We start from the raw sequence: 27404 nt of genomic DNA on the forward strand, positions 1-27404 counted from the left end.
CCTTTGTTTTTATCATCTCCTATTTTTGCCTCATTATAGAGAAGGAAATTAGCAAGATATTGACATCTGTGTTCAGTAAACATTTAGAAAACAGTCTCTCATTTTCTGTAACATATGCAGAAAATTCTCAGACCCTCAATTCCACCTCCCTAGGAAAATCTTACATCAAACAGACAGACCTCTTAAATCAAAAAAACTGTTTGGTCTATTGTACAATGAGTAATAATTTACAATTTTAAAAGTCTTAAATTTCTTTCAAATTTTATTTTTTTTTTTTACATTTCAAAGCTTTACATCCTCTGAGAAGAATAAATCCACCATTCTAGTCAGCTTCATTAATTGGTTTTTAATTGAAAAGTAATTTGATAAAGTGAAAAAGAGCAATAGTAATATGTCAGGCAACCTAAGAAAAAAAACTTACTCTTCACCATGATTAAATCTCTCCATAAACTTCTCTTTAATAGTCTAAACATACAGATTTTGAGTCGTTGACTATAAGGCATGCTTTCCAATACTTTGATCATTCCCCTGGCATCATTTTAAATTGTTTTCTGTGGGTGCAGTTGTGTTCACTTTAGAGAGTTCTGAAACAAGCATGCCTGATGTATAACTTTGACTAAAAATTATGTCTATGATAGTAACAGAGGGCCCTTAATTCTGGCTAGACTGGTGGATGTCATGTGTCAGTTTGACAACAGTGCTGGTCTTTAGTTTTATTGGGGGGAAAAGAAAGAAAGAAAGAAAGAAAGAAAGAAAGAAAGAAAGAAAGAAAGAAAGAAAGAAAGAAAGAAAGAAAGAAAGAAAGAAAGAAAGAAAGAAAGAAAGAAAAAGAAAGGAAGGAAGGAAGGAAGGAAGGAAGAAAGAAAGAAAAAAGTAGAAAAAAAAGAGTTGATTGGAACTCTTTTGAGTGGAATTTGCTTCATTCTTTTTTCCATGCACAGCTGTGTCCCACTATGCACTTTATACTGTTTTTCTGCCCAATCTTTGACAGTGATTCTTTTGTCACTTCCCTTTCTTGATTAATGTATGTTCCAATACAACTGGGACACATTTTTCAAAAGTATCATGTCTTGGTGAGATGTTTATCTCACGTAAGAAATAGCAAAGGTTGTCTTGACTACCTTCAGCATGGAGGAGGCAGTGCTAAAACTGATAATTCATAATACTTTCATTGGACTCTTCCTTTTAAATCTTCCTTTTAAATGTGATTCAAACAAAGTATTGGTATATTTTTGTCTGCAAAACATTCACTTAGCTTTTCAATCACTCAGACAGTATCAGGGACTCATATACCAATATGACTAAGGAAGCAACCTTCAAAATCACCACGAGCTTCTAATCCCTCTATTTTGCCAGAAACAACTGAAGTTTCAAACTTTCTTTGGAACCTTTCAAAAGAAGTAATTTCTATGGCAGACAGTATAAAATAAGATTTTTTAAATAAAATTTAAATTTGCTATTAATTGAAAGCTGTTTTTTGTAAATCACATCAGGTATCTGCAGTTCATAGTTATGCCTTTAAGTTTCCTTTTGTCTCCTCACTGACTATAGACAAATACATTCTCCATGTAAAATGGGAAAGGAAATTGTGCTTTAAATATTCTAATCTCATGTTAGAAAATGAGGCATCTGGTCACTGCAAATGCACCTTTCTTATGGAAATAAGTAAATGATGAAAAACTTCTATTGCGATTCCAATTTCCATTTCTTTGGAGGATATATTACAGATAAGGGACAAGGTGATAGCTACTTGTTATTTAGGAAGCAGGTCAGAAAAGTCTAACAGATTTTGCTGCGCACCATTTTATGATTTAAAATTCTTACATTATTTTTCAGGAAAATTATTCAGAGGATGTAGATAATGAGGAACAATCTGTCGTCTTGTTAATTGCCATTCAAACAGTTTCAGGCTGCTATTAGGCTGCCCTTACCCTCATCTTCACTTGACTAAATGAGCTCAGCTATCTCAAGGTCTCCTCATATGTCCTGTGATCCAGGCTCAAAATAGGGAGAGATCTCATATAACATCATCAGTCCACCATTCTTGTAGTCAGTATGCACTTTTTATTATTCCACATTATTCCACATTCTCTCTTTTAAAATTACTTGCAACATTACTTTCAGAATTTTTCTTAACCTGTTTCTTACAAGTTGACTAAAAACTCACAGATATCCACAGCCAAAAAAGCAGTGATGTAGTTTGATGATTACTACGGAGATCCATCACTTCTATGTTGGTGCCATTTAATTTAAATCAGTGATGCGATATCCTGGAGAATAGGGACATAAAGGGTTAGCTCAGAATCAAGCTTTATTTAATCTCCATTAGTGATCTGGAGACGGAAGCAAACATCTCATTAACAGAATTTGCAGATGCTAATAAATTGAGAGAAGTTATGTACCCAAGGGAAGACTGCAAAATAATAAGAGAGCATCCAACATAGGTTTAAAATGTGGACAGAAAATAACAATTTATCTTAGGAGATCCTTTATTAATACAATTCAGTAAATAATTTTTAAAAAGCAAATAAGAATATAAATTAATTTCATATCTTAAAGTAGAAAACAAGGCATTGCATCAGCAGGATATCTTTTCGATATTTGGGAAGAAAACAGGAAAGTTTGCTTAGAACTAGTCTGTCATCAATGACAGCCAAAATAGGTAGGCAAAATAGGTGGAGGCATAATGCAAGAGGCTTTCACCTCAGGGCTTTTGGTGTTCGGAGGATTTAACACACTATATATTCTCAGTGACTTTTGGCCATACATCATCCACCACCTCAGCCAGCTCTGAGGTTTGATGTTATCAGAGGACAAGGTATTCTCATTCTCTGATAATTCTGGGAGGTGTGTGACTGGATTTAACCCTGATGAAAATTTATATGATGATACGTAGTTTGGATTTTATATACACAAACTTGTATATATTCATTTACATTTAATTTTTAAACATTTGTGAAGATCAGAAATATGTTAGACTAATTAAATACAGGAATTATTGGTAATGAATAGGGGATTAATATCAGAATCATTTTGCCTATCAGAAAATTCTCACAAAGCTAATTCAGTCTTTTAGTAAGTTTATTTACAGAAATTATTAACTTTAATATCGTGTTTTAAACTGCAGTAGTGGATAAAACAGTTCATTTTATTTTTTGTCCTTGGGCCTCAGTATCTGCAGGCATTTATGTGTTCAAGTAAAATTAGTAAAATGGTGATGAGAAAAAAACCATGTCGGTTTTCATTTTTATTCCTACATTAGGTTCTTTATTTCCTCACTGTAAGAAATAATATCTCAGACATGCAGAGAAATAAAAATTGTACTGCTTGCTTTGGCTAGCTATAGAAATACAGTCATGAGCTCACTGGGAGATAATGTCATGCAGATGTTAAACATTGCTAAACATTGTCAGTGATTTTGAAAGTTAATCCCTATTTCCTTCATATTTAGAAAATTAAAAGTATAAGTAAAAACATTACAGTTTTTTAGCTTATTGGCCTAATGTAATACAGGTTACTATATAACCAGCAAATTTTGAAGCAGTCTTCTTTCTAGTAATTTCTTACACAAAGTCCCTTGTAATCTATTTGCCTTGTTTATTTGTTCAATATTCATAACAAGACAGGAAATATTATTTTTCTATTCCCCATACAGCCACTCTTTTTTTCTCTTCTACCTATCTTTTATTAGAAAGATATTTACTCCAGTAGCCCTTCCCCTGATTTTTCCTTCCGTTTGTAATTGCATTCAGAATTATTTGGAATGATTCCCTCTGTCTCTAAAGACTCTTTAAGATCAAATTAGTTGATCATTTCATCACTTTTGCAGCCCCTCAGTTGGAGATGGCCTAGAGCTTTTCACTTTGAACTTGAGTTAATATGATGTTCTCCTGTCATTGCCACTCAAGCATATGTACCACAGCTGTGAACCTGCAGAACATGCAAGATTTGGCAGTTATCAAGTTTGCTCTGCATTTGAGGATGATGTGATAAAAAAAGAGCTGTAGTATCGAGAGACACAAATAATTGCATATGGGGAGAAAGAAAGATAAAGATTGTGCAGGCTTTGTCTTCAAAAACACATTTTTGTGTGTCTGGTTGTCCAATGATACATGTCTGTGAAATCAGCATTGCCTGTCCTCTGAAAAAGGGCAGAACAATTTTTTGATGTTACTGATGAATGACAGACCATGATTTGATCAGCATTTGTACAGTACAATCGAACTCAAGAAAAATGAGGAATACTGAAAATGTGTAGGCTTTGCAGACAGGCAGAGGAGGATGAGCAATGGAATGGAATTTCAGCTAATGTGTGTGGTATGTTCGGAATCTTTATCTGAGCTATGGTATTAAAACTGAATTTCTCCGAAGAAATATAGGACTGTCAGAAAAACAACACTGGTAGCATTTAAAAATAAATAAATAAATAAAAATTGTTGCTTTCTCTCAACTATTTATCTGCTTTATAAGCATAAATCAATCATTATGCTTTAACACAAAATAATTAATATGACACTTTCCTCTCTTCAGTTCCATAGGTATACAGTGAAACAATCTTTGTGGCTGTCAAATATACGTACCTTGGAATAGCGCACCCACACATTTAGGGCCGGGATCACTATCTTTCACCAACTGGAGTATTCTCATTCATCACACTAAGTCAGGTCTCGAGAGTAGTGCTGGTGGGCTTGCTTGGCCAGCTTCCCAATATGGCAGCTGCAGAGAGCTGACCACAATTAATCATAGTGCTTACAGTACTATTCTAATTGTATTGCTTCATAGATGGAAAAAACCTTTCAAAACTGTTAGGTCTCTAACAAGACACAAGTTGTAGATTTAATTTCCTTGTATTAATCAAAACATCTCAAGAAGTAACACTGCATAGATCGTAGAAATTTGATATTCTAAATTAATAAAAAAATGCTTAGATGTCATTTTGCATGGGTGTTATAACAGTGTTATAGCGCTGAGAAATAGTATTGCTATCTTATTTTCTTCTATGATTATGACTCATAATACTGAGGATCAAGAACAAAGTAGCATTTTCCCCCCAAATAAGACAACAGTGCTTTTAAGATCCCAAAATAAATGAATAATCAAAACACTTCAAGGTTTATATTTAGTCTAATATATTTAATTTGTATTTTCTCTAAAAAATATTTTTTTACATTTTAAACTATTTTAGTCTATAGTTCTCACAGTTTGCACAATATCTGAAAAAAGCAAAAAGTAAAGCGTCTTTTATATTTTCTTTATGTTATCTGTAATTTAAAAAACTCATACTTTCTTAACTTTAAAATAAAAAGATAGTCTAGTATTTGACTAGGATTTCACAGGACTTATTTTTTTACCATCACAGAGGTCGAGTCCAGTGTGGTGTTCCTTAAAGCTGAATGCAGAGACTGGATTATAGCCAGAGTGTTTATTACTTTACTGTTGTATCAAGTCCTACTGTGTTTATTCTTTCCAAATCCAACCTAAAGATTTAAGCTGTGATTTCACATCACAAATGAGATAGTCTAATAGATGTTTCCTACTAAAAAAGGCAACATTTTTTCTTCTTTTTCCATTCTCAGCTACAGGATCATCCCACTGTCCTCACTGGTGTTCATCTGATATAGGATGGATAAGATGATGATCATAAATTAGTCATTTGGGGGGTAGAAGGAGGAACAAGGTTTTATTTACTGATATCTTAATTAGTTCACTGTGGAGAAAGAGGAGCGCCTTCACTGACAGAAGGCATATAGGCATGTATGGGGGAAGGTTTTGGAGACGGGAGGATAGGCATCTGTTCTGACAGCAGAGGAATTCACCTTTAGTGTCAACAATTTGCTGGGTTAAATAACAATGTTTTCATTAGGGGGAAATCACAGAGAATTTTGAACCATATCCTTAATGATTTTTGTGTGTGTATGTGTGTCCTAATTATTATTAATCAAAATATTCATAGCTGAATGTCAGATCTAGATGTGAAAATCCAACAATACTGAAATAATATTATACTGTTTAATTTTACTTTTTGTTTATCATGGTCCAGGCAAATTATCACTAAATCTGATTCTTCTCTTGTTTGTACCTACCTAGTCACAAATATCTCTGCTGAAAACAACTGAATTACAGTGTTGTGAAAGGAGAGTACAAATGGTGCTTCTTGGCTGGACCAAGTGTCCTCACATCTGTCTGAGGGTGGGATGACAGTCATGAAGGGCTACTCAGCTCCATTTTCCTTTCTATTTTGAAAGCTTCTAGACAAGTTGCCTGTTGCATAGGAAAGCTGTTCTCTATTTAAAATGAAAACAAATTAAATGCATACCCTGGCCTTCATATCATCTGTGAAAACTTATCTACTCCTGAAAAGCATCCTGATAAGAGAAGCAAGAGACTCCATTAGATTTAGTTTCATCAGTTTGCAATATTACTACTTTTGGCTGTGTTCCTTGTTTCTCTGCTCAGGCTGAATATACTAAAATAGATGCATGCCCACGCCTCAACTGTCTTTCTTCATGGGCTTGTTTTTTTACCATAAATGCACTGTCTTTCACTATTCAGATTTATGTTCTGAGCTGTGAACTTGAATGAGTCAGGTAACAAAGCATGTTTCTGTCTACCTCTCCTGCTATGGGCCAATAAATTCTGGCAGAAAGGAGAACAGATAAGAAGTGAATATTCATGTGTTATCATAGAGCAGTTAAATTCATTGGAGAACATCCATCAGACCCCTAAGAAAAGGGCAAGAAGCCATACTTTCAACGTATTTTGGAGGAAAAAGGGAATTCTGAGGCCAAATCTTATTCTTAGGACTCTGAAATAAAAACCATCTAATTCCTCCCAAAGTTCATGAAAACTATACAACATCCTTCTGTTTTTTTTTTTTTTTCCATATAAAAAGCCAGTATGTTGGAAGAAATAGGTCCATTCTCAATTAATTTATCCACATCAAGTCTTGAACTTCAGCTTTTAGGTCAATGAAAGATAACAAAAATTATTTCCCATGAAAAAGCACCATTAGACTAGAAGTCTCACTGACTGAGAGTTTATTAGATTATTCCCATTTAAATATATGTGATTACATTTGTTTCAATTCATATAAAAACAATGAGAACTAAAGCTTTATAGCATGGTGATCAAAATCTAATGTTACCTTTCATTATCCACAATTCACATTCTGCATTCAGCATCACTAGTACATGTAAGGTGTTGGAATGTTTTAACACATTCCTTTAGAAACTGAGATAAAAATAAAGAATATGTAGTCAGATAAAAGTGAGAAATAGAACAAACTAAGTTTTGCAGTACATTGGCTTTTCTCTGAACTATCAATGTCATCTGGTTTAAAGCCCAAATAATTCAGGAGGGGAAGAAGTATCTAAGAGTGATCTAAGAGGAACAGTGATCTCCTGGTGGAATAGAACTTCTTAATACATTTGGTGTCCTTATTGCTGACAGGGGAAATGGTGTGAAGATGAAAAACAGGGTGTGAAGCTGCAACAGCAGCACTTTGATCTTAGGCTGCACTTTTAAACAGCTCTACATCCTTCAGAGTCTGGCATACATTAAATCAGCTCTTATATTTCTCCGAGTGTAGGGAGAATTGCTACTACAGAGGGGAACAGAGCTAAAAAGTCTCAATGGCAGGTTTCAAGTTGTATCCACGGAGCATCCTGCCATCCACCTGCAATATCTTGGTCGTAATAAAATATCTGGTGTCATCCATCTTTATTGTTCTTAACAATCAATAGTTTCAACAAGTACAGAGTTGCATGTGCATGTTGAAACTACCCTCCTATGAACACACACCCTGCCATATACATAGGTTGCTCCAAAAATAATGCTTCTTATTTATTTCCATGGAAAATGCAACAGATAAAAAGAGTACAATAACACTACATTATAGAGCAAATTCTCTATTAGCACTGTTTTTCAATGCAGTTACCACCATTAGCTCTGCATTTTCCACCATCAGTAAACAAGGGTCTGTAAACCATGCTATCATCACGCTGTGCTCACTTCCACTGTTTGGTCTCCATAAATGTTCAGAAAGTTTTGATAAAGTCACTGGATGCAATTTTTTTCCACATGGATGAAATCAACGACACACCTCCATATCAGACACCATTTTGTCAGACTGCCCATCTGCTGCCATGGCAACAAAATGTAACAGAATATTGATGGGAAGGTTCAACCTCTACTTCCATGCCAACAACATCCACTTTTGATGTTGCAGGGTCAATGTAATAAAATAGGAGGCATTACTTTCACGGCAGCCTTCATATATCATTCAAGATTGATTAGAGAATTGAGCTGAATGTTTCCAGTTTCCAGTATTTTAGCTTTAGTGGAAGATAGTCTGTGAGACTTTTAAATCTATCGACTTTTTTTCTTAATAACAGGTGTGTTTTTTGTTGTTGTTGTTTTTTTGTTTGGTTGGTTGGTTTTGTTTGGTTTTTTGGTTTTTTGGTTTTTTTGGGTTTTTTTTGGACAGATATATGCAATAGAGACTGCAATGGCACTTATCCCACCTGAAATTTAGAAACTTTGTATAAGTTTTACCATTTTGTTTTCATAGTACCATACATTTGTACCACAACCCTGTGGAGGAAACTTAAGGTGTTAACAAGCAATAAGGAAGAATAAATTTCCATATATATATCTTTCTTTCTAATGTTTAAAGGCTGCTACAAAGTTGTATCCTGTGATCTTCACCAGCTAAAAATATTCAGTTTTATTTTCTAAACATTTAGGTTCATTTTTCAGCTACTCTGCTTCACCTAGATCATGCCATGTATGTAGGTGAATATAATCACAATTCTGTAATTTTGCAGCCAAATTCAACTCTGCTTAGCGAAGGCAAACATTTTCCAGCTGACCTCACTCCTGAACTCTTCTACTGCATTTACCTTCTAGCATGGCCAAGCACATTTCCTTTCTGTATTTCCATATCTGACCGTATTCCAAGTTTTGCAAGAGCTGCACTGAAGTGGTTATTTCCTTTCTCTCCTACTTACATGTATATCTCTGTGTTGCTTGTCCCATGTGTGCCATCATCATGTATTGACCCACATCCCTCTACACATCTTACACTCTGAAGGAAGGCAAGTGACTGGTAAAGAAACAACATAGGTTTTCCTCTTTGGAGTATTCTGCTTTCCTATTTATTTCCATTTTTAATTTCTTTTCCTGTCAAAGAGATTGCATGTACACAGTGTGAAGCAGTAGTTCTTCCTGTTAGGAAAGGCTGAAGTATTTTTCAAATATATGTTCTGGGTTCATTTTGTGCCTGTTTTAGGAAAGTGAAGTTGCAGTTGTGGAAGGAACCAATTACTTAACTGGTAGCTAGATGTCTAATTTCTCTCAGTGCTACTGAAAAAAAATGTTGAACACAAACTACTTAGTATACTGGTATTACTTTTGATTCTCTTAGCTATCAAAATTGGTTAAAAAATAAGATATTCTTTAACATATTGGACCCTCTCTCTGATTTCATATTATTTGGTTCAGCAGTTCTGAAATAACTATAGCCTTGATTATTAGCATGTTTGTTGTCATTTTGTCTGCACTAAACTTGGCACTGAATTACTCATCTATGTACTGAAAAGATTACTCTGGTGATTGAAGGATAATCAAATTGTCAGAGATCATTAAAATAAAATATATCAGTAAATGATGAGCATTTCCTATTTGAATTCTCTAGCTCTTCAAGTCCTGTTCATAAAACAAGGAGAATGACTTTAGGGAAAAGTGCTAGAAGCCTGATTAGAATTTAAATATATGAAAAGTGCTCTTCATTGTAGCATGCTAAGAAAACTGGTTGGAAAATGAATTCCTAGGTGTTTTCACATATTCCTATTAACAATTAAGTTATTTCAGCTACTCATTCATTCTACAAAATATGCCTTCCATCTCACTGGTGTGTTTTCACGTCTGCTTTTCTTCTCCTTCCTTTGCTTTTCTTTGCCTTCCCTTATGTCTCTCCTTATAATCTTATTTATTTATTTTAACCTTTTTTATTGAGTTAGATATGTCTCCAGATGAGATTTTCTTTTTCCTTTTTTATATGTGTTTTGAGAAGCAGCAAAAATAGAAGCAGTCATAATTTTTGTAGAAATATTGAGATTAGAGAAAGAAGGAAGGGAGGAAGGGAGATAGGAAGGAAGGATATTTTTTCTTAATATTTTTGAGATGCCAAAAACTTTTGTTGACATGAAAATTTGTTTCCATTTAAACACACAACAATAGTATTTAAACATGGAATAGTATTTCTAAGGTAAGACCACTGATGAGCTCTGCAGTTAAGTCAAAGATATAGATGTAATAAAAGGTAACTGATTCTTAACTGGGAAAATGTCTTAGGCATGAATACTGAAAATGCTAAAATCCACCCATATTCTCCATCTTTTCCTTTGACCTCTACTGAAAAATTGCATCCCTTCAAAGTGTGCATTATTCTACTGTGAATCTGCACCTGGAACTGAATATGGAATAGAAGGGATAATGAGGTATTAACCATCCAGTTATTCATGATCCTCTTGAAAATACCTTTTCCTTACAAGTTATACAAACACTTTTTAGTCAAGCAGAAATTGTTAGTATAGAAATTTACAATATCTACCCATGGAAAAAAAGTACAGGATTCCTTTAGAAGAATTAAACAAGCTTAACTGTGAAGAAGATTTTAATGATCATGGCTAATTAGTTTATTATTTCATACTGGAAAAGGAAACCTGATGTGAACTGCTTTTTCTCTGTACCAATTTCATTGCATTGTCTCAGATTATACAGGCAATCAAGCAAACTGGCTTTTTGCTTGAATATATTCTTTATGTTAAGTTTTGTTAGGGAATTGGTGAATTCATTTCGTTTAACATTTTTCCTTTGGGGTATTTTATTCCCACCATTTTTGTTAGATTTTAATCAGACTTTGAATTAATGTGAAAAGAATTCAATGTAAGAAAAGGAAAGATAATATATATGCTTTATACTGTAACTCCACTTCCTGCTTATTTTCATGGTGTATACCCATTAGGTTTTAGTACTTCTAGTATAAATTAAGCCTCTTTATTGCATGCAGCATGGACCAATAAATTTTTTATGATAAGCAACTAAAATTAACATGCTTAATTTTATCATTTTTTTAGATTGCTTATTTCTGCAGCAACCTTTTGAAATTACGTAAAACAAATTATGGAAATATAGAATGGTATGGGTTGGAAAGATCCTTAAAGATCATCCAGTTGCAACCCCCATGCAGTGGTTTCAACTACAAAATATTAGTTGATACTAAATCAGCCAAAAAAAAGTTCACAGCAAATATAGCTATAATTCTTTTCCAGTTCAATAGGTATAACTCAGTAGAAAAACATGGAAAAAGACAATTACATGTGTTTTCCAAGGAACACACCACAAAAATGAACATTTTTATTACTTTACCTTTTAACTACTCAACAATTAAGTCTGAGGTTGCTGTAGGATATGGGATCTCAGCATCCTTTTAAGAACTTTTTGCCTGCAAAGTGGGCTTTTTTGGCTCTTATTACTGAAGAGCCAAAAGAGAGTGAATGGCAGTGTCTGTAACTAATTCTAGTAGTAAGGACTGGTGAAAGCCATCTTCTTTAAACACTTGCTCTCTTTAGAGACTTTCCCAGTGTATTGCATATTTGTTGCATACGATGTTTCAGAAAAAAACTGTGGAGATAGTAAGCTCAAGATGGATGCGCACACTGGCAAGGGGTCTTTTTACCAAGCATTTTTCTTTCTTTTTTTTTGGTCTAATGATGGTTCATAAGGGCCTTTATTTATAAAGAAATTCTGTCAACTGCATTACAACTTTCAGTCTCTTACCTCTGTTTTTAACTATTCTGTGGATGGTATTTGCCAAGATCCACCCCAATGACATAGAAGTGTAAAAATTTCTGAGTACCAAAAGGTTGTGCATCTTGGGTTAAGTTATTCTAAATGATAGCAAATCCAGTCCTATGGCTGCAATTATTATTTTCTGCTTCTTTTATTCAGAAAGAAATCTGATCGTCTGGGAAAAAATCGAAACAACAACACTGTAGAACTGAGAGTGATTATGCATGGAAGAAAGAAGTAATGAGAGACATCCAGATGCAATTTAGAAGTCAATATCTTGTTGACAAATAGCGTTGTCTGTAGAAAAAACAGGATATCAAATGCTGACTGATGCTAAAAACTATTATTTCTTAGAGCATCTGGAAAAATATAATAAATGTCCAATTTAGAAAGTGGGGAAATACACTGTAGATCTTGCCCAGGTTTCTCTGTCAAATAATGCTGTTAAGACTGATCTGCTGTGACCCTGATGTCACATTTACTCATTGGCTGCATAATGTCTTTCTCAGCTGGCAAGATGGTTAATGCCAAACCCGATCAATATGGTGATAGATACTTCTTCAGGTAGATATTTTGTCAAAAATTATTCAGTGTATATTTGTTATAAGAATGAGGGTTGAGTAGAAGTAATTGGTAATCATAAAGTCTGCTGCATAACACAGACTCAAAAATAACTTTGATTTACATTGAAATGTAATATACTTCATATAGACAAAATAATATAATTATCTTTGAAAACCAGTTATGATATTCATTAAATATACAACAGACTACATGAAAAGGAAACAATGAATACAGGAATACTTGATATTCTAGTGAGCTATTCCAATTATACTAAATTGCTTATAATAAACTTTTATAATATTGCAGGTAATTTATCCATTAAAAGCATAAGAAGTAAAGAAAGCCTTCCTCTGAAAGTCTTGTACAGTTTGTCATCTTAGTTCTTCCAGATCTGTACTGAATATATTTTACCAAGTACTGTCTGATGATTCCAATAAGCAAAATAATATTTTTCCTATTTAAATTCTGTAGAAGTTGAGATGTTTTTTTAATCTGAAAGGATATAATGACTATTGCAAAAAGTACTTATTTATGTTTTTTATACTCTCCAGTGTTCACACTATCACAGATCCATATGATATCTGTGAGTCCAGATTGATCCATAGATCAATGTAGAAACTTTCTTGGGCATTTAGAATTTAGCCTTATTCATTTCACAAAATAACTATTTCCTATTTGAAAGAAAGCATGTGAGTAAACTAAACATGATGAAGTAGATAGGGAATTAGCCTACTTTCTTGTTTGGGAAGGCATGCTAATCTTTAAGATTGCAGAAATTAGACAACATGTAAAAAAGAAACCAGTTATAGTTCCTCATTTGTGTAACTTAATAAATGTGAAACTGATGTTTCTTGTCATAAACATCATTGAGCTATTTTATACATCATCAGATAAACTTAGACAATGTACATTTGAAAATTTGACATAAAATTATAAAAATCTCAACACGTGATAGGAAGGAGTTACTGTGATTTTATGAAGAGGTTAGACAGAATGCTTGTTAACTACAAGGTTGAGTCTAATGTCAAGCGATTTCTAATCTTCTCCTATTGCCAAATAAAAGAAATATATATATATATATAATTTGCAGACAATAATTGTATCAATAGATTCAAATGGATATTGCATCCCATGTACGTTTTAAAAATGCATTTTACATAGCATACATATGCCTGCAAGTTTCACTTATAGAAAAATAATAACAATAGTTTTCAACCTGCGTAGAAAGACTTATAATAACATTGGTATGAGTAACATGGGTGATGGCAATACACTGGCCATCCAACCACCAAGTTTCAAACAAATCATTTTAGTTTAGTTACTGCCTAAAGAAACATTGTAATGTCATGAAGTTCAAGTGCTCCATAACAAGATGTCCGGGGTGAAACCCTGAACCCACTGAGATCAACAGGAATTTTGTTCTTAAGTTCAGTGGTTTCACCTTCTATTTCTTTGTGTGTCAGAACAGAAACTGGAAGCATAAGATGTCAATCTAATTTGGGAGTCATAGCTGATATTACAAGCCTAAGAAATGACTCAACTAAACACGGGGAGGGGGGAAGCTATGTAAGCTGCAAGACCCAGCAATCTAAACACTAATTATTTTGCTTAGGTTTTTCCAGCCTCTGTGCTATGTTCAAGTAGCAGAAATACAAGTAATTTATTTCTAAATAGATCCAGTGAGAATATTAGCCTCTTATGGTGATTATAGCTGTAGATGTTGATTTCCGGCACTGATATTATGCTGATATTTTCTCTCCAGTGTTCAAAATGTATTGTAATAATGTGAGACAAAATCTCAACTTTTCACAACACTCTGAAAGAAACAATAGACAGATCCCTGAAGGCACAGCTGAAATTTACATATGGATTGAAGGTACTTATGGGTTGACTGGTATTTATGTTATCTGAAAACCCGCGGTAGAACCATTTCCTCAAAACTGTGGAAATGAATATTTAGTTTGGACTGCATAGACTTAAAAATTCTACACTAAGGGTTTAAATATTTTAAAGGGTTTAAATATTAGTCTTCATATTCCATTAATAGAACATAGTATTTACATAATACTATTTCACTTAAAAAAAATTTTTAAAAAAATCTGCTCCATGTGAAGCATATTTCTCTGCAGAAAAAGACATACCATAAGGGATTTATGTCCAATGCCTTGCACTGTGAAGCAGTTTTTGACAGAGATAAATCAGCCTAAGAAAACAAAGTAAAAAAAAAAAAAAAAAAAAAAAATCAAAAGGGAAAAGAGAGAAAGTATTAAGACCAGATAAGTACAAAAATACAAGAGTTAACTGAATAAACATTATAACATTATGAAAACAAAATATGGCCAAGGGAATAGTAAGGAAGTAGCATAAATACTTCAAAGGAAATCTTATTTTCATGAAAAACAATAGTATGATTAGTCTCAGTTTTCTAGCCTAAAGGTATTTTTTAAAATTCTTGTGTACATTATTCATATTCTTAACATAAAAAGCCATGTTGGCTCCATTACACTGGTAGTAGGATAGCAACAGAAAGAGCTGCTTTGCTTCTGCTTTGCATTCTTTCATTAAAGTGGTCTCAAATGGTAAAGTGGCAATGGAATTTGGCACTCAAGTGTCTACCTTCGGTCTCACAGCTAGAATTTGATTCCCAGTATTCACAGTATCTTTTGAAAATGATGAGTCAGACAGATGCTGGCAGACTTCCAGATCTTGGTCGCATATGTGAAAGGACACTGCTTTTCTTTTAAAGAAGGGAAACAGAGAAAGAAAGAAAGAAAAAAAAATCCCAGATGAGCAGTCATAGTTCCGTGCCTAGAGAGGAGGAACTGAATTTGCATTAGAAACCCCTGCACCCAATTAGGGAGTATAGGAATGTACAGTAGTCATAAGAAGACATCTCTTGCATTTCCAATTCTCAACATCAAAAGTAGAAACAGAGTTCTAAAGGGTACTTATGTTTTGTTTTTGTTTCAAAGCAAAGGTTTTAGTGAGGTTGAAAACAATGTTTGGTGGTGTTTCTTGTTTGCTTTGTTTTGTTTTGTTTTTACAAAAAAAAAAAAAAGTTGCATAATATATAGTAAAATGAATATATATCAGTACATGCAAATATATAGCTTGAAGTACATAAAACTGGATTTTACCTTTCTTCTAACTGTATGTGTTGACATATTTTTCGTCATTTAAAATGATAGGAGCCTATAGAGATCTTATCACAAGGAGAAACAAAGGCAATGCTGGTGATTTAAAGCTACCAGTACTGCCAGAAGAACTGCTTTGCCTCGAAAACAGAGGATTGAGGTGTTGACCCTGGGTTCAACAGCTGTCGCAAATTCAAGAAAAGTCAGATATGATATTTTTCGTTCAAACCAAAGCCACTGATTTACAATCAGCTAGACGGGGTAAAGGGTTTGGACTCATGCCACACACAAGAGTGACCTCTTCTGGGTGAGGACAGAACTTTAAAAAATTCTCCCCTTACTTTTCAACTTCAATTTTTCAGTCAAGTCATTCCCATCTGAAAACAAGGATCCTAAACTCCATTTCCTAAAACTGACTTTATTCATAAAAAAGAGGAAATTCCAAATGTGGTTGTAATTTAATCTATTTATTTTCTCATTCTTTAGTATGCCATGATTTATCTGGTATGTTCTGAGTTACTCTGACATAAGACTATCTGGCTTATGATTTCTACTTTTAAAACTGAAAAAAGATAAAAGTGAAAATCCACAAGCAAAACTGTGTTGGAATGTCAACTGTATTTGCAGCTGCAACTAGTACAATCAAATGCACTAATGTAAATTCCCTACAGTGATTAAAAGGAAGATCATTTTGTCCCTAAACACTGTGTCTGGAAAATATGGCAGGAAAATATCCCCAAAGGGCAGGACAGGTCAAATGGGGCTGGATGAGCATCCAGGAGATTAAACCATAAAATAATTGAAATCCCACTCAGCACATAGATCAATGGAGTTTTTCAATCAGACTGAGCAGCACAATTCATCCCTAAGTCTTTGAACAATTTATTTTTAAAACAATTCAGAAAGTACAATATTGCATAAGCTAAGAATTTATTTAATGTAAAAAATTAAGGCAAATATATTTATTGCATTTGTAGTAATAATTTATTCAGATTTACTTAGCACAAATATTTTAAAAGTTTTTGCAAAGGAGAAATATGAATAAACCTGTAAGTAATCAGTTTCAAATCATTTTGAAAACTGACTGCTTTTGCTATTCAGATGAAAATACAGATAAAAATTCTAAACTATGTTTCTTGGTTACCATAAGACACTCAACAAAATATAAAATATATAAAGTGCTGCTTAAATATTTTCAGTGCAAGGGCTGAGGGCTCAAATATTGTGGCTGTTACAACAGATGAAGCTCCATCTGTGGTTGGTAGTAACGCATCTTTAATTTAGTATAATGTTAAAGTCATTCTCTGGTTGATGGAGTTTCAATCTATGAGGCACTAAAAGACAGCCTCTTATATAATACAATGCTAAAAATTTTGTCTTGGGGATGATGAAGCCTGTGAATGACCTTCCTGGAAGACCTTGCCATCAGTACTCAAACCCCTAATTCCTGAGATACTGATCCAGTTTGTGACTTCATCAGTTCTTTATCCTTGATTTATTTTTGAGGTATTCTTTATAAAAATACCTGTCCTTATGTCAGAAGGGAAAACAGAATATTACTGTACATTCTGGACAAATATTCTAATTATTTTTGGAATTGTATTTAATATTTTTTTTAAACTTAAAATTTAATAGGATAATCTATCATTTGGAAATATCTGTGCTATTTTGTTTGCTGAGGGTTTGAAATTGTGCTTAAGGCGAAGTACTATTTCTCTTCCCTCCCACCAGAATTGAATACTAATGAGAGAAGCCACTGAATATACCTGAATTTTCAGTAGATATCAAAGGACAAGTTTGAGTTTAGATCCCCAAAGAAGGTTTGTGCTTAACATATGTTGATAATTTGTTGCTGTGAACTCCAGCCCAACTTGGACACAGATAACAAGGCTGTATCAATGTAATTTTATTAGCTTATTTCATCTAGGGTTTCTCTTTGTGGTTGAAAAGGAGGCTTGAAAATATAGGGGAGAACTGGTCACTGCGGGCTGAAATACATTATTTTATTGAGGAAACATCTGGAAAACTTAGATACTTTCATATACAATGCTGGCAACATAAAAAAAAAAAAAAAACAACTCCAATCATATTCAGATACAATTGGGAAGTCACTGAAAAAAATTTCATTATCATTTCTAAAGTTCTGCGGCTGTTCAGAAAAACACTGCAACACAGCCATTGGCAGCCCCAGGTAGACATGTTAGACAGCTCTACCCCACACAATTAAAGTGGCTGGGAATCCCACAGCTACTACATGAATCCTGGGCAATTTCCAGGGTACCTCTATTGAGGAGGAGGGCTTTTTTTAAACACTTAGCTTTTGATCGAAAATATTGAGCATGGTGAGATAAAAGAAAATGAACTCAGTCCCAAAACTTGCACATTCAATGATCACTGCTCAATTTCTCCTGTTTCTTGAGGAAAGACAGGTATGTCACCACCGATGACGGTTTTTTTCTTCATTTTCTCATGTGAATTAATTTGTCAAGTCTGATGCTGAGGAGTAAGTCATGGGTGAAACAGGTGCGTATGTGTGGCTTTTAAAAAGCAATAGGATGGAAACAATGTATTCTTCCTGGATATTCAACTCCTGAAATACTAGCAAGCCGTCCATGCTGGAGGGCTAAATAAAATTTTTGGCATGTGTTTCAAATGTGTTTGGTGGTGCAGCCATGCCTTTTGTTATCTGGTTTTGATGTTTAGGAATAAATTTCTGACAAGTGTTACTATTTGGATTTGGGAATTCAGTTGTATACTCAGCCATAGGAGAAAGGAAAGATGGGTAAATGTTTTACTTCAGACTTTACTATCTTGCAGCTTAGTTTGTGTTACACTTTTAATGCAAAAAAACCCTATCATATTTAACGTAATATTTTAAAATACCTAATGCACACATGAAGCTGGAAGGCATGCAACTGTATCTTCAAAGCTCAATGGCATTTGTGTCACAGTACGAGTACCTTTACAGGGAAAATTTAGAACTTCACTGAGATTTACAAGAAACTTGTTTCTCTTTTCAAGATCAAGAGTATTAGACAATTCACATTTCACTTTTCATCCATGAAGGGAGAATAGATTCTCAGTGACTGGGTAAAAGACACTGTCAGGAAATGTTTCTTTTCTAGATCTTTTTTTTCCCCTGCAATTTACATTTTAATTTGTCTCACCTTCTCTTTCTGAATGCAAAATTGGCTAGTTAATCATGATAGATAAGAAGACACTGAACTCTTTTTAAAAAGGCAGCATTGCCTTTTAGTCTCTTTAGCTGAGACACTACACCTTCTCTTTACGAGGACATGCCCTTTGCTTCCTTCTTTCCTTCTTCCAGGCTCGATAGTGCTAAAGCCAATGTCAAAAGCTTTTTCAATCGACAAAGTGAGTAGACATCTGTTAATCTGATGTTGTGCCTCTTGTAGTCTCTGTTGAGTTCACAGAGTATAAAGTTAAAAGTTACATTCAAATACACTCAAATTATTTATGTACAAGCTCCTACTTGCTATCTGCAATTAGGTAGCTTTCTTTCTGTTGTCACACCACATCTTTCCTTCACAGACAAATATGCCTAACATCGCCAAGCTTATGTTAGGAGTTCAGTCATCAGCAGAGAATCATCTGCCTGAGGAATAAGATTTGGTCAAGTCTTAGGAAAAAATACTTTCATTAAGAATGCATTTCACATTATCATTTTCGAAGACTACTGCTGTTTGTAACTTCCACACTAGCATATTTCCCTCTGTACAATAAAATGAAAATATTTTATTAATATACCCAATACCATACTTCCTTGTTTTCCCTGTGAGACTCACTGATGTGAACAAATTAAATTTTTTCTATCTCTTTTAATTTCCATTTTTAAGATGCTAGTGATCAATAAATGCATGCCTACAGCACAATTTAGTTCAGCAAATTAGTTTTAAAGTGATACTACATTGAGTGCAGTTCAAATAGAGTATATCAAAACTAGAGCAGTTCACAAGAGAGGATAAGTCTGAGTCCTGAAAACTGACTATTTAAGATGAGGACATTTAAGTAGCACCATCTCCCTCTATGACAAGTGCATTTGGCTTTCAGACATGAGCAGAGAGGCTGATATACTGAAGACTTCTTTCAAATAATCACAAATATTTGTCTATTATGCAAATCTGCTGTTCTTTATTTCCCCATGCTTCACACTTTTTTTTTTTACTGACTTGCATATAGAATGGTTCTATATAGTAAATATTAACAGGTTTCAGTCAAGAACTGTTGAAACAAACTCAAATTTTGTCTACCTAGTGTCTTCCCAGAATTCAGAACAAGAAAATCCTCAGAATTACTTGAGTGTGAGAGATCCATGATGATCTGAAGGGAACAGCAATTTTACCACTTGGCTGAAGCTCATCCCTTGACCCTTTCATGGTTTTAAGCAAACAGTATCAAAGGAAAGCTGCCCAAATATATGATACATCAGGATAACAATCTAATCTGTCAAAACCTGCCTATCAACCTCAATTATTTTGCTATTTATCTCTGTGAAAAGTAGTAATTTCTGATTCAGATTCATCAACATTTTTTCCCATTCTAGGAATATTCTCCTGGCTAAAATACTCTTTGATGAAGATATGCAGATTTTACCTCAAACCTAGATCTTTTCTCATAGCCAGGAAATAGTAGGTCCTATTTAGACTAGCATTCTGTTCTTTGTGGTAGTTCTATTGAAAGAATTCTAGCTTTCCATTAATCAAGTATCTAAAAGCCGAAAAAGATTTCTCTCTGAATTACAAAAGACCAATTAATATGCTATCTCATATTTAAGATCCCATAAGCATGTTGAAAATGTTCCCAACAAATACCAATGAACCGTTTTACAGAACTGTCAGGAGAGGATTTTACCAGATATTCCTTTAACTGGGCCCAGGATTTCTATTTCGTATAGGATAGGTCTGCAAGCTTTTGAGTTCCTCTGCTAACATTATCACATTATAACCTCGATATATCAGACTGGTCAGTCAGTACTACATACAGTGCCTTAGCTTTCAGAAGGTTGCAAGATCTGCCTGAATCTTTCAGATCAGTTGTATGTTATAATAAAGAGAACTGTGGGCTTAGGTCATCACCTGACATTCTGGACAACAGCTTTCAGGTCAGAAGCCAGGTCAGCATCCATTCCTCAGATCTACTCTCCCACAGATGGTTATATCTCACATATCATAAATCAAGTACAGGAACAAATTCTAATTCATCCTGGAAACAAAGAGGTATATTTAAAAGGCTTATATCATTATGTCCAGGATTTCTCTTACTCAAAGAAAGGCTTAACCTCTAGCTTCGGATCTATAAGCTACATCAATTTAACACCTCTGCCTTTGATTAACTGTTCATATAACAAAGTCAGTTCAGTCACGGGGTCAGTGACTTTTCAAGATAAATAAGTGGACTTACGGTCATCTGCCTTTCTAGACCATCCTTTAACAACTCTTTAGAAGGGAACCTCCTATTATTATTTTGTCCCCGCAGTTTTTACAGAAAACTTTGACAACTTCTCCCTTCCTGTGTCTTGCTAACAAAGCCAGTCAAAAACGCAAGTCACTGATGAAGCTACATAGAGAACATCTTAAGTACCGTACCTCAAATATGGTTGTCCATTAAATAGAAAAGACCAATCGTAAGTGGTAATTATTGACCATTCCCAGAGGTCAGACAATGGTGCTTCTCTGACACTTGAAATTAACCTCTCTCATCTTATTTCTATCCCGTTCTTTTTATCAGTACTTAACCACTTCAACCGTCTCTCAAGGCTAGAGAAAATATCCAAGAAGTTCTTCAACCACAAACACATGTCTAAATTTCTATTTGTTTTGTGGGAATATAACTATTTGGGCTAGAAACATACTTAAATCCAACAGCCATGGATTTAAGCTGTGCAAGATTTCCTTTTTTTTTTTTCCTATTTACAACTGCCTTTTAAAAGGCCACAAAAATCCTGTAGTCTTTAACATGGATATGGGGGATGGTGGGAGGAGAGAAATTATAAATATTACTTAAACAAGCACTGGAGTGGAAGACAGGTAAGAGCTTACGGATTTATGGACAGGAGGTTAAGCTGAAAGCACAAATAGAGTAATGACAAAGTCGAGGGGAATAAGAGGATCTGCTGTAAATCAGAAGGAACAGAAAATAAAAAAAGAGCAATAAGGTTGAAGAAGTAGTATTCTGGAGAAGATATAAAAAATAAGCTGAGAAGGAAATTGAGACTAAATAGGCATGAACAAGAGAAGAGGCATGAAGTAGAAAAGGGAGACTAGAATGAATATAAAATTGAAGAGAGTAGACATAAAAGTAGAAAGTCACCTGCACATACAATGGAAACAAAAAAATAACAAAAGCTGTATTATATTATGCTTATTTGCTTTGTAGTGACAAGTTGAATAATTTGCTTGTGAAGAGAAACTAACTTCAGGAATTATTGTAAAAGTGGAATTTTGACACAGTAGACCGGAACAGCTGCTCAAAAGACATTACAGTCCATTGTACAAATTTTTCTTAGTTCAGTGCTTATTGGCTTAATAAAGAGCTCAGCAGGAATTCTTAAAGTCCCCTCTATTAATCTTGCTGTCAGATTGCACAAATTCCAAACTAAAAAAATTATATCCTTAGCCCCCCTACACTTAGAGCATGACAAAAATGCAGAGGGAGTCCAATTTATTCTTTCAAAAAGAGAAGGAGGATAAACAGTGAAGATATTGAGCAATACAGAGGTAACTGGGGAAAAGGAGGCACATTGCTGTGCCTGGATTCCTCCCATTCCCTTATCCTTTATCTAAGCTTTATTATTTTTTCTGATTTTATGTTATGTTCCACAGAACTAGTGTTTTCATTTCTTCTAAAGTGAAGCAGATCTATCCCCTCTCACATCTCCAAATACAAGCAACTGTTTTACTCTTCACTCATCTCTATGTACCTCTTCCGCCATGATTACACAAGGAGATGTACCAGAACAAAACCTGACAAAAGTCCTGATGCTTGTTGGTACAATTAGCATCTTTATAAGATTTGCTGTTGGGAGAGAGGAAATAATTTTTCCCCTCTGTGATCAAACCAATTGTACATAAGCTTCTTCTCAGAACCCATACCAGTGCATTCAAGCAGCTTTTGGAATGGTACTTCACAGCAATCTATAAAGTAGTGAGATATGAATCAAACAGTTAGAGGAAAGGTTACATTGAAACTCTATGGGAATTCTACTAAAAATAGATTCATTATCCAGTACATGCAGAAATAGATCCCAAAACATCATTTATTTCATGTTCTTCCTTCTTTCTTATGCATCATGAATTGTATGACAGTTTTTCTTCTAAATTAAAGCTTACCTAATTTGTCTTTGAAAAAGGCTTCAGGCTGGATGACTTTTGCTAATTGAATTGCAAAGAAACATGGACATAACCTCAACCACTGTTGTTCTGATGGTGTGTTTATTAAACACTCAGGTGAATAACATCTCAGGTGAGCACTCACTTGAGCAACATCCAAGGGGTGGAACTATTTTAGTCAACATGAAGGTGAAAGCCTAATAGCTTGGTTATCTCATTGCTGGGAATCTGGCTGGCACCAGCTGTGTGTGTCTGGATAACAACAAAGCCCATCAGCTGAAATCTCACACCAGAGATCAAGCTACTGATGTTGCAATTAGCCGAAGACCTAATAGGGAGTTCACCCTATGAAAATAAATCCTGACAGAAATGAGGGAGAGATATCCCTGTAAAGATGATATGGTACCCAAGTTAAGCAGATGGTTTCACTATTAGGAGAAGTAAGGTGAAGGGATCAGCCCAGGAAATCCAGTTCCTAGGAATAAAATGGCAAGATGAAGATCTACGGCTTCTTACAATAGTTTATACAGAATACTTAAGAATTCATCTGGTCGTCTTCACATAATATAGATCATCCATTTATGCAAGCAGAATTTTTGTTCAACTGGAAAATCTTGTCTTCAGAAGTTTTTTTTTTTTTAATCTTTTGACAAACCTCTGTGAATAGTGGTGTGATTGTATCACTTTTATCTGGCTCATCTCTCTGAAATGGCTTTTACCTACCAGAACTGTTCATGGTGCATCTGAGTTGTGCATCTGAGGATAAGGCTGAAAGAGTTTTCCATCTGTAGTAAATAGAGTGAATAAAAAGCAACAGACTATTTGAATGCTATGTAAATTATTCATAAGATTTAAGATGATTGGTTATGTCTTACATGAATCAATATGGTCTTAATTACAATTGCTAGAAATAAAACATTTTTTTTTTTTTACTAAAGGATCAAGGAGCCAAATTTGAAGATAGCAGTCTTTTTGCATGTTTCCTGCCTTCTGTCACAACAGATCAATCCATCATTCAATGCATGATGCGCATTACTCTTTTAACAGTAATGTTAGTTTTCTTTAGGGCATTGTCATAACAAATACACAATAAAGCATAAATGAAATGTCTTTATATCCTTAGCAGCAGAGGTGTGAGATTGCCTACACTAGCAACTGCCCTTGAGCTAAACAAGATAGCCTAAAATTTGAGATCTGTAGAAGATTTTACTGTTGTTCTTGGGGTTAAGAATTTGTAGATAACTAATGCCAACACTTACTATATAGCTTGGTTTTAGGGGATTTCGTTCTACTTCTAAAAGCCTGTTTTAACAGCATAGATTTGTCTATGGGTAAAATTGCTTAAAGATGGGCAGAATGTAACTTGTCACATATTTGAAAAAATTTGAAAAAATTTGAGATGATCTCTGAAAGAGTTATTTAAAAAAACCTTAGAGAATTGACAAGCAGTTACTTTGAGTAAAACAAAAAAACAAAAAACAAAAAACAGTAAGCTTTTGATCTCTTTATATAGTTTTAATGGTTGTATTCAAACAAAGAAACATTAGAAAATAATTAATGTTTATATATTCATGTTTTTACTGTTTTTCCTTATCTTAAATGAAGTAGAGTTCAGGATAAAAGTTGATTGAAAGTGTTTGAATACAGCAGTACTTTTGGTAAAGGGCATCTTTTGAACATCTTAAAAGATAACTGACTGAAGTTTGTTTAACGCCTCAAGTGCATTAGTCAAACATCAATTTGGGGAACATATATCTACATTTAATGCACTATTATGACATCTTATAATCTTCAATTTTCTTTCACCAATAATTAATCTATTAAATTATTTTCTGTTACTAAAGAAATAATAAAAAATATGCTAACAATATTCATAGATGATATAAATCTGGGAGAAGCTAATTTTACATTATGGCCACAAAGGTGTATGATTTTTTATGACTTTGAATTATTCATATATGCACAGAAAAAACATATCCCGAAGTCTATGTATGTTCCGTAGTATGGCTTGTCTGATTATAATATTACATTATTTCATAATGACTTTAGTCATTCCCATGCCATAGGAGCGTGTCAAATTTCTGAAGTAATGATGAATGGCAACTTCTAAGCTAGTTTTAATGGCCTTAGGAGTCTCTAAGAGTAGCATCTGTTGATGAGACAAGACAATATATAACAAAAACTCAACATGCATCAACCAAATGATACAGTAGCAGCTAGAAGCATAACAGATTCATTTCTACATTCAACAAGACCATGCACAATTGGACAAACACAAGTTATAAATGAAATGGAGTCTTGGGATTTGTCCTGAAAGATACTGCAGCTGAACTTTGACATAAAACATTCAGGAAAGTATTTCAAAAATGCTCACCCAGAGAGAAGAAGCCCTCACCAACCACACTCTGAGTTACATCCCAGAGGACAAAACCACACCATTCTCTCTGACTTCAGCTGTCATGATTGGAGACTAGGCAACAGGTGTCCCTCCTTGGAGGAGGGAGCAAGAGTTCCATGTAAAAGGGGGAAAAGGAGATTTTGTATGTGAATTTCAGCTGATGAAGAGAAGACCATGCAGGTAGGAAGAATTCTCTAACAAATAAATAAAAGCCAGAAGAACTTTTCAAAAGACTAATATTAAATCTGCATGGGGCTATGTATAATCAATGAATATAAAAGATGCTATAATTATGAAATAAACAAGAGAGCTTGGCTAAGCAGGTTACAATAACAAAAAAAGAGAATAGATAAAGTGCTTACCTTTATCTTACACTCACTGTAAAACTCCAAAGGAGGAATCTCCAGAAAGAGATCCTTCCCTCCTGGTAGTCAGTTCTTAAATGGGTCTAGGAGAGGTGGAGCCAGGCTCCACCCCTTCCAGCAGCACAGGAGAATTGCCTTCACCTGTGCTCCCAGGGCTGACTTATTGCTCGCCTCAGATGATAATCAGAGGTTCAGGCTGTGATTCAGCAGTTCCGTACAGGCTAGAAAAAAAAAATCTAATTTTGAGAGGAAGATATCTCACTAAGATTGCTTTGTGTTGCTGGATATAAAAAAAAAATAAAAAATGCTGTCTTAAAATAGGTGCTGAAACTGAGAAAAATACAAAGACATCCAGAATTACTACAGGATTCTGTTGAGACTGTATACAGAGAAGTTGTTCAAACTTTCCTAAAATGCCCCTAAATACTAGAATATTTACAGAATGATTACAGTTTAAGAGCTTTACTGAGCTGATATTTCTCTCTTTTTTTTTTTTTTTTTTTTTTTTTCCTTATCATCCATAGTACTTGTCAACATTTAAACTTTTATGGCCTTAAAATGTAGAATAGCTTGGGGCAGAATTAATTCAATCATAACACTTTTACACTGAAGCAAATCACCACTAAAATTAACACCCACTAAAACAAAAAATGTTTAAAACCTAATATCTCATTGCAAAACTGTCCATTTAGTGAAACCAAATTAAAATGCAATTAGCTTTATAAGTGATGTATGTAATATCTGGGAAGGTCAATTGCTCTGTACTTCACAGCTCTAATTTGTTTTGAGATTAACTAGTATAAGAGAATTTGGAATGGCTTTTAAAGTTTTTACTTTCAGGGAGTATTTCTTCCTGTATGTTGCCTTCACATAAGTATTATTACTATGAAAGAGAAGCTGAATAATTAGTTGTGAATACTTGTTTGTTTGTTTGTCTGCTTTTGATAATAGCTCTCAACAATAGAGTTTGCAGTAATAAACATCCTTATATAAAGGAACCCCACATATTCAAAGATTACTAAGTAGTTGTTTTAATACACTTAAATCAACATCTTCTGACTTACAAAGACACCCAACCAAAACCTAAATAGCTATCAAAGGGACATTAGACATCTGTTTAATGGTATGAAGTATTACTCCTCTCTAAGTAGCTATTTCTCTTCTCTGACCTGTGAAAGATATGGACAGTGAGCTGAGACGAATGTTTTATTAAATTATTTGATTAGATGAATCTTCACTAACTGTATGTAATGATTTAATTTGAAGAAAAATGTTTATCATATTGCAAATCCTTTGTAGTAACTCTTGGTAGAGAAAAGATCAATTTCAAACGTTTTTTATATTGTTATAAGGTGAAAAAACCCTGTGCCAAAATAATTTGCTTCTGCTATACGTTATTCAACAAATTATGAACCAGCACGAGCTGGAAACAAAATTCTCAGCTAGTGCTTTTATGACTCATCCACGTAAATTATTTAACATCCTTATTCATCTTACTCTTCACTACCAGATTTTGTTTTTCTTTAGTTACTAGAGAGCTAAATAGGTCTCCTTCCACAGGATATGCATATCTGATCTTGCCACTTCTGTAGTATGTAAGGAAAAATGTTCCAAACTCTGCATTTTCTGCATTTATTTAAATACAACATCCCTCCATATATTGATCTATTATTTTATAATTACTCTTGATCCTATTACTCTAAATATACTTTATCATTTAGCTGCAATTCAATTGGACTTT

The 27404-nt window shown here is 34.1% G+C and overlaps 2 long non-coding RNA genes across 3 annotated transcripts in view; one reads left to right on the forward strand and one right to left on the reverse strand.

Annotated features, from left to right (window-relative positions):
- LOC116216588 (uncharacterized) overlaps positions 1 to 26579 on the reverse strand; it is a 33081-nt gene extending 6502 nt beyond the window's left edge. The window contains exons 1-2 of the long non-coding RNA XR_004159685.2: positions 25661 to 26579; positions 23624 to 23685 (exon numbers count right to left, since the gene is read on the reverse strand). This is a non-coding gene — a long non-coding RNA (uncharacterized LOC116216588). The remainder of the gene's footprint in view (positions 1 to 23623; positions 23686 to 25660) is intronic.
- Positions 25387 to 27404, forward strand: part of LOC116216625 (uncharacterized) — a 54520-nt gene continuing 52502 nt past the window's right edge. For both annotated transcript variants that reach the window (XR_014883203.1, XR_014883204.1), the window contains exon 1: positions 25387 to 25478. This is a non-coding gene — a long non-coding RNA (uncharacterized LOC116216625). The remainder of the gene's footprint in view (positions 25479 to 27404) is intronic.

Source organism: Meleagris gallopavo, chromosome 4 (genome assembly GCF_905368555.1).
Source record: "Meleagris gallopavo chromosome 4, MGAL_WU_HG_1.1, whole genome shotgun sequence".
NCBI lineage: Eukaryota > Metazoa > Chordata > Aves > Galliformes > Phasianidae > Meleagris > Meleagris gallopavo.